The 13662-nt window shown below is 45.9% G+C and overlaps 1 protein-coding gene across 2 annotated transcripts in view; it reads left to right on the forward strand.

Moving 5' to 3' along the window:
- The window catches only part of ccser1 (coiled-coil serine rich protein 1), a 1210497-nt gene that overhangs the window by 253813 nt on the left and 943022 nt on the right, over positions 1 to 13662 (forward strand). The window lies entirely within an intron of this gene.

A 13662-nucleotide genomic window follows, 5' to 3' on the forward strand; every position in this document is an offset into this window, starting at 1 on the left:
TCTAGCTCTCTCTTGAAAGTATCCAGAGAACCGGCCTCAACCGCCCTCTGAGGCAGAGAATTACACAGACTCACCACTCTTTGTGAGAAAAAGTGTTTCCTCATCGTTCTAAATGGCTTACCCCTTATTCTTAAACTGAGTCCCTGGTTCTGGACTCCTCCAACATCGGGAACATGTTTCCCACCTCTAACGTGTCCAAACCCTTAACAATCTTATATGTTTCAATAAGATCCCCTCTCATCGTTCTGAACTCCAGCGTGTACAAGCCCAGCCGCTCCATTCTCTCAGCATATGACAGTCGCGCCATCCTTGTAAATTAACCTTGTAAACCTGTGCTGCATTCCCTCAATAGCAAGAATGTCCTTCCTCAAATTAGGGGACCAAAACTGCACAGAATACTCCATTCAATCATGGCTCATCGATCGCTCGCTCCTAACTCCATTCTCCTGCCTTCTTCCCATAACCCCCGACACCAGATTCCTCACACACTCGAAAAACGTGTCGGTTTGTAGGTTAATTGGCTTCTGTAAAATATTCCCTAGTGTGAAGGATAGAACTAATGTATGGGTGATCTTTAGGTAGACAAAAATGCTTTTCGGGTCGAGACCCTTCTTCAGTCTGATGTGGGGGGGGGGGGAATGGGGAGGGGTGAAGAAAGGAAGAGACAGAGACAGTAGGCTGTGGGAGAGCTGGGAAGAGGGGAAAGAGGGAGAAAGCAAGGACTACCTGAAATTGGAGAAGTCAATGTTCATACCACTGGGGTGTAAACTACCCAAGCGAAATATGAGGTGCTGCTCCTAAAATTTGCGGTGGGACTCACTCTGTCCATGGAGGAATCACAGAGGGGGGGGGGGGGGGGTGGGGGTGGGGGGGGGGGGGGGGGGGCAGTGAGAGAGGAGGTTGCTAAACTGTCTTCGGAGAGAGGAGGAGAACATTTATTCTTGATGGAGATTTCGAAGTGGAGTAGACAAAATGTTTATGAAAGAACTGCAGATGCTGGAAAAATCGATCTTTGGTCAGCGTGGACCAGATGGGCCAAAGGTCCTATTTCCATGCTGTAGCTCTAGACTAAACTAAAAATCTGCATGTATGCTTGCCACGTTGATAGACTCGGCTTGTACTCGCTAGAATTTAGAAGATTGAGGGGAGATCCTATAGAAATTCTTAAGGGGTTGGACAGGCTAGATGCAGGAAGATTGTTCCCGATGTTGGGGAAGTCCAGAACAAGGGGTCACAGTTTAAGGATAAGGGGGAAATCTTTTAGGACCGAGAAGAGAAAAACATTTTTTCACACAGAGAGTGGTGAATCTCTGGAATTTTCTGCCACAGAAGGTAATTGAAGCCAGTTTATTGGCTATATTTAAGAGGGAGTTAGATGTGGCCCTTGTGGCTAAAGGGATCAGGGGGTATGGAGAGATGGCAGATACAGGATACTGAGTTGGATGATCAGCCATGATCATATTGAATGGCGGTGCAGGCTCGAAGGGCCGAATGGCCTACTCCTGCACCTAATTTCTATGTTTCTATGTTTCTATGTTGTTTGAACAAAGGCTACAGAAAAGCCCAAGGTACAGTGCACACTTCCACAGAGTACCTCAAGGATATTCTGAAGTGTTTCACAGCTAATTAAATATTTCTGAATGGTGGCTGTGATTGTAGCGTTGGATATGGAGCATCCAATACCTGCAGTGTAAACCCTGGCTTTCCCACAATAGTCTACTTTGTTTAGTTGATCAACAAAGATTGCTCTGGACAAAGGAAGTACTAATCAGATTCTTGATTAGTATGGGTGCCAGGGGTTATGGGGAGAAGGCAAGAAAATGGTGTCGAGAGAGAAAGATAGATCAGCCATGATTGAATTGCAGAGTAGCCTTGATGGGCCGAATGGCCTAATTTTGTTCCCAGTACATGAAGTTAGGAACTGTTTATGGGTTGATGGAAAAATAAACCTACTTTCTCACAAGACGACGCGTTCCTAAAATCTGAGCCTGTATGATTTTGTGATTGTTTAAGGTGAAATACTTGTGTAGGTGGCAGTGTGGTGCAACGGTAGAGCTGCTGTCTCACAGCACTAGAGACCCGGGTTCGATCCTGTCCTCAGGTGCTGTCTGTGCGGAGTTTGTACGTTCTCCCTGTGACTGTGTGGGTTTTCCTCAGTGCTCTGGCCTCCTCATATATTACAGAATTGGCTTCTGTAATTTGCCCTTGGTGTGTAGGATACGAATGTGGTCTGACATAGATCGATGGTCGGCTTGGACTCGGTGGGCCATGTTGTATATTTAAAACTAAAACAAATCATCTCTGTGACGTTCAAGTGAGTGGTCTTGGAAAAGTGGAAAGTTTCGATATGTGTATTGATCTATTTCTGACAAGAAGTTGGGAATATTGATAGGATTTAGAGGTAATAATTTTAGTCTGTTAAAGTTACTGCTCACTGGGATTCTTGACATGCTTGAAAACATAAGTATATTTATTGTCTATTGCTACCTATCCATGTGGAGAGTGTGGAATGGTAGAATATTTTGCTCATTTGTTTTTCTTCGTGAGTGGATTAAACTGATATCTTGCAATCACATGTTACCACTATCTCATTTGCCGGTCAGAAAGGTAGTTGAATGTGATAGCAAGAATTGGCTTCTGCAAACTGCCCTTAGTGTGTAGGATACGAAAGTACAAAGTCAAAGACAAGATATCAATCAAGCTGTGGAGTCTTGCTGTGCACAGGAGGGGATTCCCCTGTTATCAAGGCGGTGGCGAATCTGTGGAATCCATTGCCACAGATGATTGTGGAGGCCAAGTCATTGGGTATTTTTAAAGCAGAGATTGACAGGCTCTTGATTAGAAAAGGTGAGAAGGGGGATGGGGGAAAAGGCAGGAGAATGGGCTTGAGAGGGAAAAATAAATCATCCATGATTGATCGGCACCGACCTGTAGGGGGTATGGCTGCCTAGCCTGCAGCTGTCTGTTTTTCATTTCTTTTTTCTTATTTTTAGTTAGTTTAGTGTTTTGTTTTTAAGGAGTTCTAGCTTTTTTATGTGTGGGGGAGGGGGGGGGGGAAGGGGGAAACTAATTTTCAGGGTCCCTACCTGGTCGGAGATGCAGCTTTTCTCCGGGCTGCACTTTCGACCCGTCCTCGCGGCCTACCAGCAGGCCTGGAGCGGTATTTCCTGAGGGGACCGCCCGGAGCATCGGCGACGGCGGCTGCGGAGCTGCGGGTCCGAGGAGCGAGGGGACCGCCCGGAGCCTCGGCATCGGCATCGGCGGCACCGGCATCGGCGGCGGCGGCACCGGCATCGGCGGCGGCGGAGCTGCGGGTGTGAGGACGGCGGTGCAGCGCTGGAGCGCCATTGCGGGGCGGGCGGTGCCTTGCCTGGGTCGCCGCGCTGGAACTCCGGTGAGCTGGAACCGGCGTTAAAAACATCGCGGAGCTGCGGGCGGCGGCGCTGAACTTTTCATCGGGAGCCTGGGATCTCGCGACGAGATCGCCAGTTGAGCTCCATTCGGCGCGGCCTTGTCGGCTCCGGAAGCCACGGCCTCGAGTAGGGAGGCGGCCGTTCCATGGTTCCCATGCCGCTGAGAGGACTCTCCCGACGCCGGAACATCATCACCCGGCGAGGACGGCCTGGAACATCGGGCCTCCGTAGAGGCAACTGTGGAGGCTTCAATAGGCCCGACTATGGGTGGACATTGGGGATGGGACTGGACTTTGTGCCTTCCCCCATAATGGGAACCATTGTGGGGGGATGTTTTTATGTTAAAGCTATTTATTATTGTTATGTTTGTATTCTTTTTTATGTGCTGCATTGGCAAAAGGAATTTCACTACATCTAGGTGTATGTGACAATAAATCAACCTTTGAACCTTTGAACCTTTGAACCTTTGAGTATACTCGATGGGCCGAATGACCTAATTCTGCTTCTGTGAACTGGGCCGAAAGGCCTGTTTCTGTGGTGTATGACTTAACATCTCTCTGACTCTATGATATGATCAAATGCAATGGATTCAGAAGAATCAGAAAAACGATGACTAGGACTCCACTGAAATTGTAAATTGTCCCTAGCGTGTGTTGGATAGTGTTAGTACACGGGGAACGCTGGTTGGTGCGGCTCGGTGGGCTGAAGGGCCTGTTTCCACACTGTATCTCTAAACTAAACTACATGGCAGACTTGACATATTTATGTGATTGTGTTTGATTTTAGTTTTCTTTCAAAGACAGTCAATGAGAAATATTGGTGTCCTCTTTCCTGAGGCATGGAGAGGTAGTGTAGGTACAAAGCAACTTATATGCATTATTTGGCTTTATAAATTGGCCTTCACTTGTCCAGGTTTTCTTAATTCCAGGTGCCAAAACAATTGGAGATTGTTGGAATCAATGCTCAGCTCTTTGCTTGGTTTATGTGTGTGGTGTTTTTCAGGAGGTCTTTCTGATTTAGTTTTCCATGGAAAGGGTGTTGGTAGACTTGGGGATGGTGTTGGTCCAATTTTACATGAAAGCTGATCTGCTTTCTGAGGAAAGTGCTTCAGTTATAATGAGAGACGTAGCAAGTAGTCAACCAGCAACATCGGAAACATCACCCACCCATGTCCTCCAGAAATGCCGCCTGACCCGCTGAGTTACTCCAGCACTTTGTGTTTCAGCCACAAGCAATTGGCTCCCTATCTTAATGTAGCAGTACAAGCAAGTGCATAAGTCTGAAAAAGGATCCCAACCGGAAGTGTCACCTATCCACGTCCTCCACAGATGCCGCCTGACCCACTGGGTTACTCCAAAACTTTGTGTGTTAACCATAAGCGCTTGCTACCTCTCTTATTGTAACTGAAGAAGCAAGTGCTTATAAAAACAGACACAAAGTTTAGTTTAGTTTAGTTTAGTTTAGAGATACAGTGCAGAAACAGGCCTTTCGGCCCACCGGATCCACGCCGACCAGCGATCCCCGCACATTAGCACTATCCTGCACCCACGAGGGACAATTTTTACATTTACCAAGCCAATTAACCAACAAACAGTTCTCAGCAGGTCAGGCCGCAACCTTGAGAAAATGGATAGGTAATGTTTCGTGTCGGGCCAATTCTTTGTAAACCTGCATCTGCAGTTCCTTGTGTCTCCAAGCAAGTGCTTATTTCCACATTGCCCCACCTCGTATCTTTCATTATTATCCCTCAGCAGAAGTTAGGGGGGCACGGTGGAGCAGCGGGAGAGTTGGCAGCGCCAGAGACCCAGGTTCGATCCTCACTACGGATGCTGTCGGTACAGAGTTTATATGTTCCCCCTGTGACCATGTGCGTTTTCTGCGGGTGCTCCAGTTTGCTCCCAAATTTCAAAGACGTGCAGGTTTATAGGTGAATTAGGTTCTGTAAATTGTAAATTGACCCCAGTGTGTAGGACTGTGCTTGTGAACAGTTGGCACAGACTCGGTGGGCCAACGGGCTTGTTTCCATCCCCTATATCTAAGTCTAAAGGTTTTCAGAGCGCAGTGTAAATGGATCATTGGGTCCACAAATCCATGGCTCAGCAGGTGAAAACAGTAATTTTTTTAATCGGAACTGGTGACCAGATCAGTTAGTTATAGTGTTTCTAAAAAAAACTAATCTGTTAGTTCAGCAAAGAAATGACTGCCAAATACCAACGTCCTGTATTAACTACTGAGCCATAGCATTTTAATGCAATATTTCCCACACTGGTGAATGATCTTTAAGGACATGAATGTTCTCAGATGTAAGATCTATGAATTGAAAAGTAATGTGTTTCGTAAGCTTGAGAACACATCGTCTTTTCTCTCGGGTTGAGGGATCAAGAACGAGAGGGCATAGGTTTCAGGTTTAACCTGTTCAATGCCACCCATGAGTATACTCGGGCCAGAGTATACAAGTGAAAAAATTCTTGGCAGTGAACAGGTTAATGGGGATTTTTTTAAAGTTTAGAGGTACAGCATGGAAACTGGCCCTTCGGCCCAACGTGTCTGCATCGACCAATGACCATCCATCCACTACCTACATATTATGGGCAATTTACAGCAGCCAATTAACCTACAAAATGCATGTCTTTGGAGTGTGAGAGGAAACCAGAGCACCAACAGAGAACCAACATGGTCACGAGGAGAACGTACAAACTCCATTCAGACTGCACCCGCAGTCAGGATCAAATCCGGTCGCAGGCGCTGTGGCAGCTACTCTACCGCTGTGCCACTGTGCTGGGGATCTGAAGGGTTTTCACACAGAGGGTGATACATATACAGAATGCATTGCCAGAGGAAGTGGTTGAGGCTGGTACAATAACCAAATGTATTTGGACATCTGTACAGATGTTTTTTAAACAACATTTAAAAGACATTTGGGCATATACGTGGATAGGAAATATTCAGAGGGATGTGAGCCAAACAAGGGTGACATAGACAGACCACTTGGTCAGCATGGATGAGTTGGGCAGAAGGGCCTAGTTCTGTGCTGCATGGGTCTATGAATCTGTGACTGCAGATTTTTCCTTCAAGAGTACCGATTGACTGGACCAAAATTGTCGAAGCCTTAAGAGCCTGTCCCATGAGCATGCGACTTGCATGCGGTAAGCGCGACCAAACCGGAAGCCGGGGCCACGCGGAGGTTGAATGAGTGACGTGAAGTTTGAGCGAAGTCCGCACGTGACGTACGGCGTCAAGACGCTGCGTACTGCGTCGAGACGCTGCGTACGGCGTCGAGGCGGCTGCGGGCCGACAGGCCGTTGCCGCGCGGAATTTTTGAACACGGTCAGTTTTTCGGAGCCCCGCGCGATGTCGGGACCAGCTCCACACAACTCCATACGGCTCCGGCGATCAAAGTGGGACCGGCCCCGCGAGGTCGTACGGCTCAAGCGACCACGTTAGGTCGTGCTTGCCGCATGGAGTCACAGGACCTTTACAATGGAATTTTGAGCATTTTTGTCAATGGCGTGCGGGCAGGCTCCAGCCAATGACCTCTCTTGTACCAAAAGTGTTGCAAAGGTAATGTGTTTGTCCCTCAGTACATGAATTCAGTCCCTGCAACCCATTGGGACCAATGCCTTCATCTCCTGGGACCAGTAGAAAATCCCTCTCAAACCCACCCTGCTCTCATCATTTCCCTTCAAAAAATTCCTCAACTGTTGTGGGCATCACAGTTGGCACAGCAGTAGAGCTGCTGCCTTACACCACCAGACATCCAGGTTTAATCCTGACTGCGGGTGCTGCCTGTACAAATTCTGTACTTTCTCTCTGTGACCACGTGGCTTTCCTCCCATGTTTCAAAGACGTGAGGGTTTGTAAGTTAATTGGCTCCTGTAAATTGTCCCTGGTGTCTAGGACAGAAATAGCGTATGGGTGTTTTTTAGTTACATTTAGTTTATTGTCACGTGTACGTACAGTGAAAAGCTTTTGTTGCATGCTAACCAGTCAACGGAAACACAATACGTAGTTACAGTCTAGCCATCCACATTGTATAGATACATGATAAATGGAGTAATGTAATTAATGTTTAGTGCAAGATAAAGTACAGTAAACTTCAATCAAAGATAGTCCAAGGGTCTCCAATGAGGTAGATAGTAGATAGACACAAAATACTGGAGTAACTCAGACACAAGTATGGTTGACATTTCAGGCTGAGACCATTCTTCAGACTGAGAGTCAAGGGAGGGGGAGATACAGAGATAAGGAAGTGTAAGGTGTGAGAACGAGAAATCAAAGGGGGTGGAGATCAAGGAAAATGTAGAATAGATCATTGTTAGGTAGGAGAAGGTAACAACAAAGCAAACAGAGATAAAATGTAATCAGGGATAGTCGGACTGGTCGGATAATTAGGAAGGGGGAGGGGGGATGGAGAGAGAGGGAAAGCCAGGGTTACCTACAGTTAGAGATGTCAATATTCATACAATTAGGGTGTAAGCTGACCAAACAAAATATAAGGTGCTGTTCCTCCAATTTGCGCTGTAGTAGCTCAGGACTGCTCTCTAATTGTTGGGAGGATGGTTCAGTTGCCTGATAACACCTGGGAAGAAACTGTCCCGGAATCTGGAGGTGTGCCTCTTGCGGCAGGGTCTGTTTCCACACTGTATCTCTAAACTAAACTAAACTAAAGTTTTTTTATGTGAATCTTCGTCTGATTTTCAGCTGTATATTCTGAGATAATCATTTTGTTTCCTGGGGTACGAACAAACTAACTGTGATGCAGTGTTCTACGTATTGTCTACACAGTGTTCATAATTTAATTCAGTACAACCCATAGTTGTCAATTTCACAGCACAAACCCAATACTTTGATTTGACTGAACCTTATAACCACCTGTTGGTTAGTCAACCAGTACTGGATCACGGGGATGAAACCAGTTCTTTCTTCTACCTTGCCTAGCAGAAACAGCAAGTGTTATACTTTTCATTATCACTTGGTCTACCTCTGACGATCCAATCCATTAACAAAATACGTCATACAGCATGGAAACAAGCCCTTTGTCCAACTTGTCTGTGCCAACCACAATGGTCCATCTAAGCTGTCCCACCTGCTGCGTTTCATCCATAACCCTCTCAATCTTTCCTCTCCCTGTACCTATACAAAAGCTGTTATAGTAGCTTCCTCAATTACCTCCTCTGGCAGCTTGTTCCATATATCTACTTCCACTGCATGAAAAAGTTGCCCCTCAGGTTCTGTTAACTCTTGCCCCCATCACCTTAAACCTATGCCCTCTGGTGCTTGATTCCACTACTCTGGGTAACAATCTGTGCATTCATCCTCTCGATTCCTTCATGATTTTATACACCTCTATAAGATTACCCCTTGGCTTCCTGCTCTCCAAGCCTGTCCAACCTCGCCCTATAACGTAGGCCCATGGGTTCTGGCAAATCCTTGTAAAAATCTTCTCAAGAAGGCCAGGCAGTGTTGCCAAAGGACAAGCCTTCTGTGTAAGGTTTCTGTTTGTTGATTCATTTACTGCCAGTACATATTGACTTCATCATCAGCTGTCTTTGGGGACACTGTATGGCTGTACTAGATATTGACTCAAAAATCTGATCCACACCAATGCTTGTTTATGGTGAAGATAGACACAAAATGCTGGAGTAACTCGACGGGTCAGACAACATCTCTGTTGTTGTTGTATTCAATTTATTGCCATTATCTCATAGTGCGAACTCCATCATCAAGTTCGCTGACGACACCACTATTGTGGGGCGTATCACTGATGGGGATGAGTCAGAGTACAGAAGAGAGATCGAGCAACTGTCCATATGGTGCCAGCGCAATAACCTGGCCCTCAACACCAGCAAAACCAAGGAACTGATTGTGGACTTTGGAAGGAGTAGGAGGGGGACCCACAGCCCCATTTATATCAACGGGTCGATGGTTGAAAGGGTCAAGAACTTCAAATTCCTGGGCGTGCACATCTCTGAAGATCTTTCCTGGTCCGAGAACACTAACGCAATTATCAAAAAAGCTCATCAGCGCCTCTACTTCCTGAGAAGATTACGGAGAGTCGGATTGTCAAGGAAGACTCTCTCTAACTTCTACAGGTGCACAGTCGAGAGCATGCTGACCGGTTGCATCGTGGCTTGGTTCGGCAATTTGAGCGCCCTGGAGAGGAAAAGACTACAAAAAGTAGTAAACACTGCCCAGTCCATCATCGGCTCTGACCTTCCTTCCATCGAGGAGATTTATCGCAGTCGCTGCCTCAAAAAGGCTGGCAGTATCATCAAAGACCCACACCATCCTGGCCACACACTCATCTCCCTGCTACCTTCAGGTAGAAGGTACAGGAGCCTGAAGACTGCAACAACCAGGTTCAGGAATAGCTACTTCCCCTCAGCCATCAGGCTATTAAACCTGGCTCGGACAAAACTCTGATTATTAGCAACCACTTTCTGTTATTTGCACTACCAGTTTATTTATTCACGTGTGTATATATATATATCATGGTATATGGACACATTTATCTGTTTTGTAGTAAATGCCTACTATTTTCTGTGTGCTTAAGCAAAGCAAGAATTTCATTGTCCTATACAGGGACACATGACAATAAACTCACTTGAACTTGAACTTGAACTCATAAGAGATAACAAAATGGAGAAAAGGAATAGGTGACGTTTTGGAACCGGACCCTCCTTCAGACTGTGAGTCAGGGGAAAAGGAAACTAGAGAACAAGAAAAAATAGAGAACAAATCTGAGCCGGCACCGATGACTCAGGAAAGATAGAGCCCATAATGGTCCATTGTTGGCTGTGGAAATGGAGATAACGAAGGGGCACGAACAATGAAATTAGCATGATGAATAGGGTGGGGGAGAGATGGAGAGAGAGGGAAAGCAAGGATCACTTGAAATTAGAGAAATCAATATTCATACCACTGGGTTGTAAGTTGTCCAGGCAAAATATGAGATGCTGTTTGTTTATGACACTGTATGCAGCCCATTGTCTAACCCCCAGTTGCAGCCCGTTTGTGCTCTACCACACATGCTATTGTGGGCTGCCCACAAATACTGCTTTCTTTGAAAAATAACCAGAGCATTAGGGTATTGACGCTAATTCTTGGGGCATCATCCCCAGTCATTTGCCTCCTCATCTGACCCTGTTGAAAACACTCATGGACATGGCTCCCCGAAGGAATCCTGGGGCATTTTACTATGTTAAGAGTTTATTTTTAAGCGTAACTACTAGATATGGTTATTTGGAAATGTTTCCAAAATAGTTGTGCCCAGTTTTTTTTGTCGATAAAAGGTAGATAAAAGGTTGCTGGTACATATATAAATTCATAAATATAGGAGCAGAATGAGGCTATTCGGCCTGTCCACTATTCCACAACTCCATATTCAATTATCGCTGATCTATCTTTCCCTCTTAATTCCATTCTCTCCCTTCTCCCCATCACCTTTGACACCCTTACTAATCAAGGATCTATTAATGTCCACCTTAAAAGTAACAAATGATGACCTCCACAGCCGTCTGTGGCACTGAATTTCACAGATTCACTACCCTCTGACTAAAGAAATTCCTTCTCATCTCCTTTCGGAAGGTACGCCCTTTTATTCTGAGGCTATGACCTCTGGTCCGAGACTCTCCCACTGGTGGAATCATCCTCACTACATCCAATCTATCCGGACCTTTCACTATTCGGTAAGTTTCATTGAGGTCTCCCTCTCATCCTTCTAAACCAGTGAATACAGGCCCAGCATCATCAAATGCTCATCATATGTTAACCCAATCATCCCTGGGATCATTCTCATAAACCTCGCCTGGGCCCTCTGCAATGCCAGCACATCCTTCCTCAGGTGTGACACGGTGACGCAGCAGTGGAGTTCGCTGCTTTGCAACGCTTACAGTGTTAGAGACCCGGGTTCGATCCCGACCTCGAGTGCTGTCTGTACGGAGTTCTCCCCATCAGTGGCGGACTGGCCAGGGTGTCAGCTTGCCCGATGGCAAGTGGGCCCCTGATGAAGTGGGCCCCCTATATCAAGTGGGCCCCTGATGAAGTGGGCCCCCTATATCAAGTGGGCCCCTGATGAAGTGGGCCCCCTATATCAAGTGGCCCCTGATGAAGTGGGCCCCCTTTGTCTCCTGGCAACCAATATTTTTAGACCCAGTCCGCCACTGCTCCCCATGACTTTATGGTTTTCTCCGAGATCTTCGGTTTCCTCCTACATTCCAAAGATGTACAGGTTTGTCGGTTCATTGGCTTGGTATAAATGTAGATTGTCCCGAATGTGTTGGATGGTGTTAATGTGTGTGGATCACTGGTCTTTGCGGACTCGTTGGGCTGTTTCCACGTTGTATCTCTAAACTAAACTAAACTAATGTGGGGCCCAAAACGGCTCACAATACTCCAAATGTGGTCTGACCAGTACCTTATAAAGCTCAACATTATATTCCTGTTTTTTATATTCCACTCCTCTCAAAATAAATGCTAACATTGCATTTGCCTTCCTTACTACCAATTCGACTTGCATATTACCTTTTTGGGAATCCTGCACCAGCACTCCCAGGTACCTTTGCACCTCCGATTTCTGAATTCTCTTCCCATTTAGAAAATAGTCTGTGCCTTTATTCCTACTACCAAAATGCACGGCTCCACACTTTGCTACGCTGTATTCCATCTGCCACTTATTTTGCCCAATCTCCCAACCTGTCCAGTTCCAAAGTGGCACTCATTTCAAAACAAGATTCCCCTCATCTTTCAATTGCGACCATTCTGCAATTCCTCCAGAGAATGCGCTGTGTCGTTCTCAGTTGAAGATTCTTCCCTTGCGATGACACAACTCATTACTCCTCCTGCGGTGCATGTCATCATGAAGCAATTAGTAAGATTCATTATTTTGTGCGTTATCATCACCATTTCACATGTAATTTCACGATCAGTTTGTTTCTAGATGTAAATATTTGTTGCAGTTTCAAATCTGAAGATATGCTTTGGTGAATCGGTGGTTCATTAGTGGTGGGACAGCGGCACAGCTGTTAGAGCTGCTGCCTCACAATGCCAGTGATGCAGGTTTGATCCTGATTTTGGGCGTTACCTGAGCGAGTTTGTACCGTCTCCCTGCGACTGTGTGGGTTTCCTCTGGGTGCTCCGGTTTCCTCCCACATCCCAAATTCGTGTGGGTTTGTAGAATAATTGGCGTCTGCACATTAAATTGCCCCTAATTTGTAGGGAGTGGATGAGAAAGTGGGATAACAACAAACGTATGTAAACGGGTTGGCCCGGACCCAGTGGACTGAAGGGCTGAAGGATTTCCATGTTGTATCTCTAAACACAAAATGGGCAAAAGCAGAATAAACTGGACTCTGAAAAGAATAAGTTATGCTCATGTTCTTCTTTAGTCAGAATGAGTTGTCCTTATCCTTTCCTTCCATGAACTCTATCTACATCTCATGCTGCCCCGAGGATGCAGCAACATAATCAAGGACCACTCACACCCCAATCATCCCCTCTTCCCGTCACCCATCCCCCATCCCTCTGTCAGCTGAAGATACAAAGGCTTGAAAGCACGTACCACCAGATTCAAGAACAGCTTCTTCACTGAGGTTTTCAGACAACTGAATGATCCTTTCACAAGCTCAGGATGTATTCCCCATCTCCCAATGCAATTTTTATAATCTGTATTTTCTCTACAGCCATATCACTATATTCTGTCATCTGTTTCTTTGCTCTTTTCACACTACCTGTTGCACCTATGTATGGTATGATTGCACTGATGTATGGTGTGACTTGCCTGGGTAGCACACTAAATGTATCTCAGTACACATGACAATACGTTCATAGAAACATAGAAACATAGAAAGTAGGTGCACGGGTAAGTCATTCAGCCCTTCAATGGGCACCACCATTCAATATGATCATGGCTGATCATCCACAATCAGTATTCCGTTCCTTTTTCCCCATAATCCCTTGATTCCATTAGCCCTAAGACCTAAATCTAACTCTCTTGAAAACATCCAGTGAATTGGCCTCCACTGCCTTCTGTGGCAGAGAATTCCACAAATTCACAACTCTCTGGGTGAAAATGTTTTTCCTCATCTCAGTCCTAAATGGCCTACTCCTTATTCTTAAGTCATATCATCAGAGCAGAATTGGACCATTCAGCCCATCAAGTCTACTCCACCATTCAATCATGGGTGAACTATCTTTCCTTCACAACCCCATTCTCCTGCCTTCTCCCCATAACCATTGATAACCTTACCAA

This window comes from Amblyraja radiata, chromosome 1, assembly GCF_010909765.2.
Source record: "Amblyraja radiata isolate CabotCenter1 chromosome 1, sAmbRad1.1.pri, whole genome shotgun sequence".
Classification (NCBI taxonomy): Eukaryota; Metazoa; Chordata; class Chondrichthyes; order Rajiformes; family Rajidae; genus Amblyraja; species Amblyraja radiata.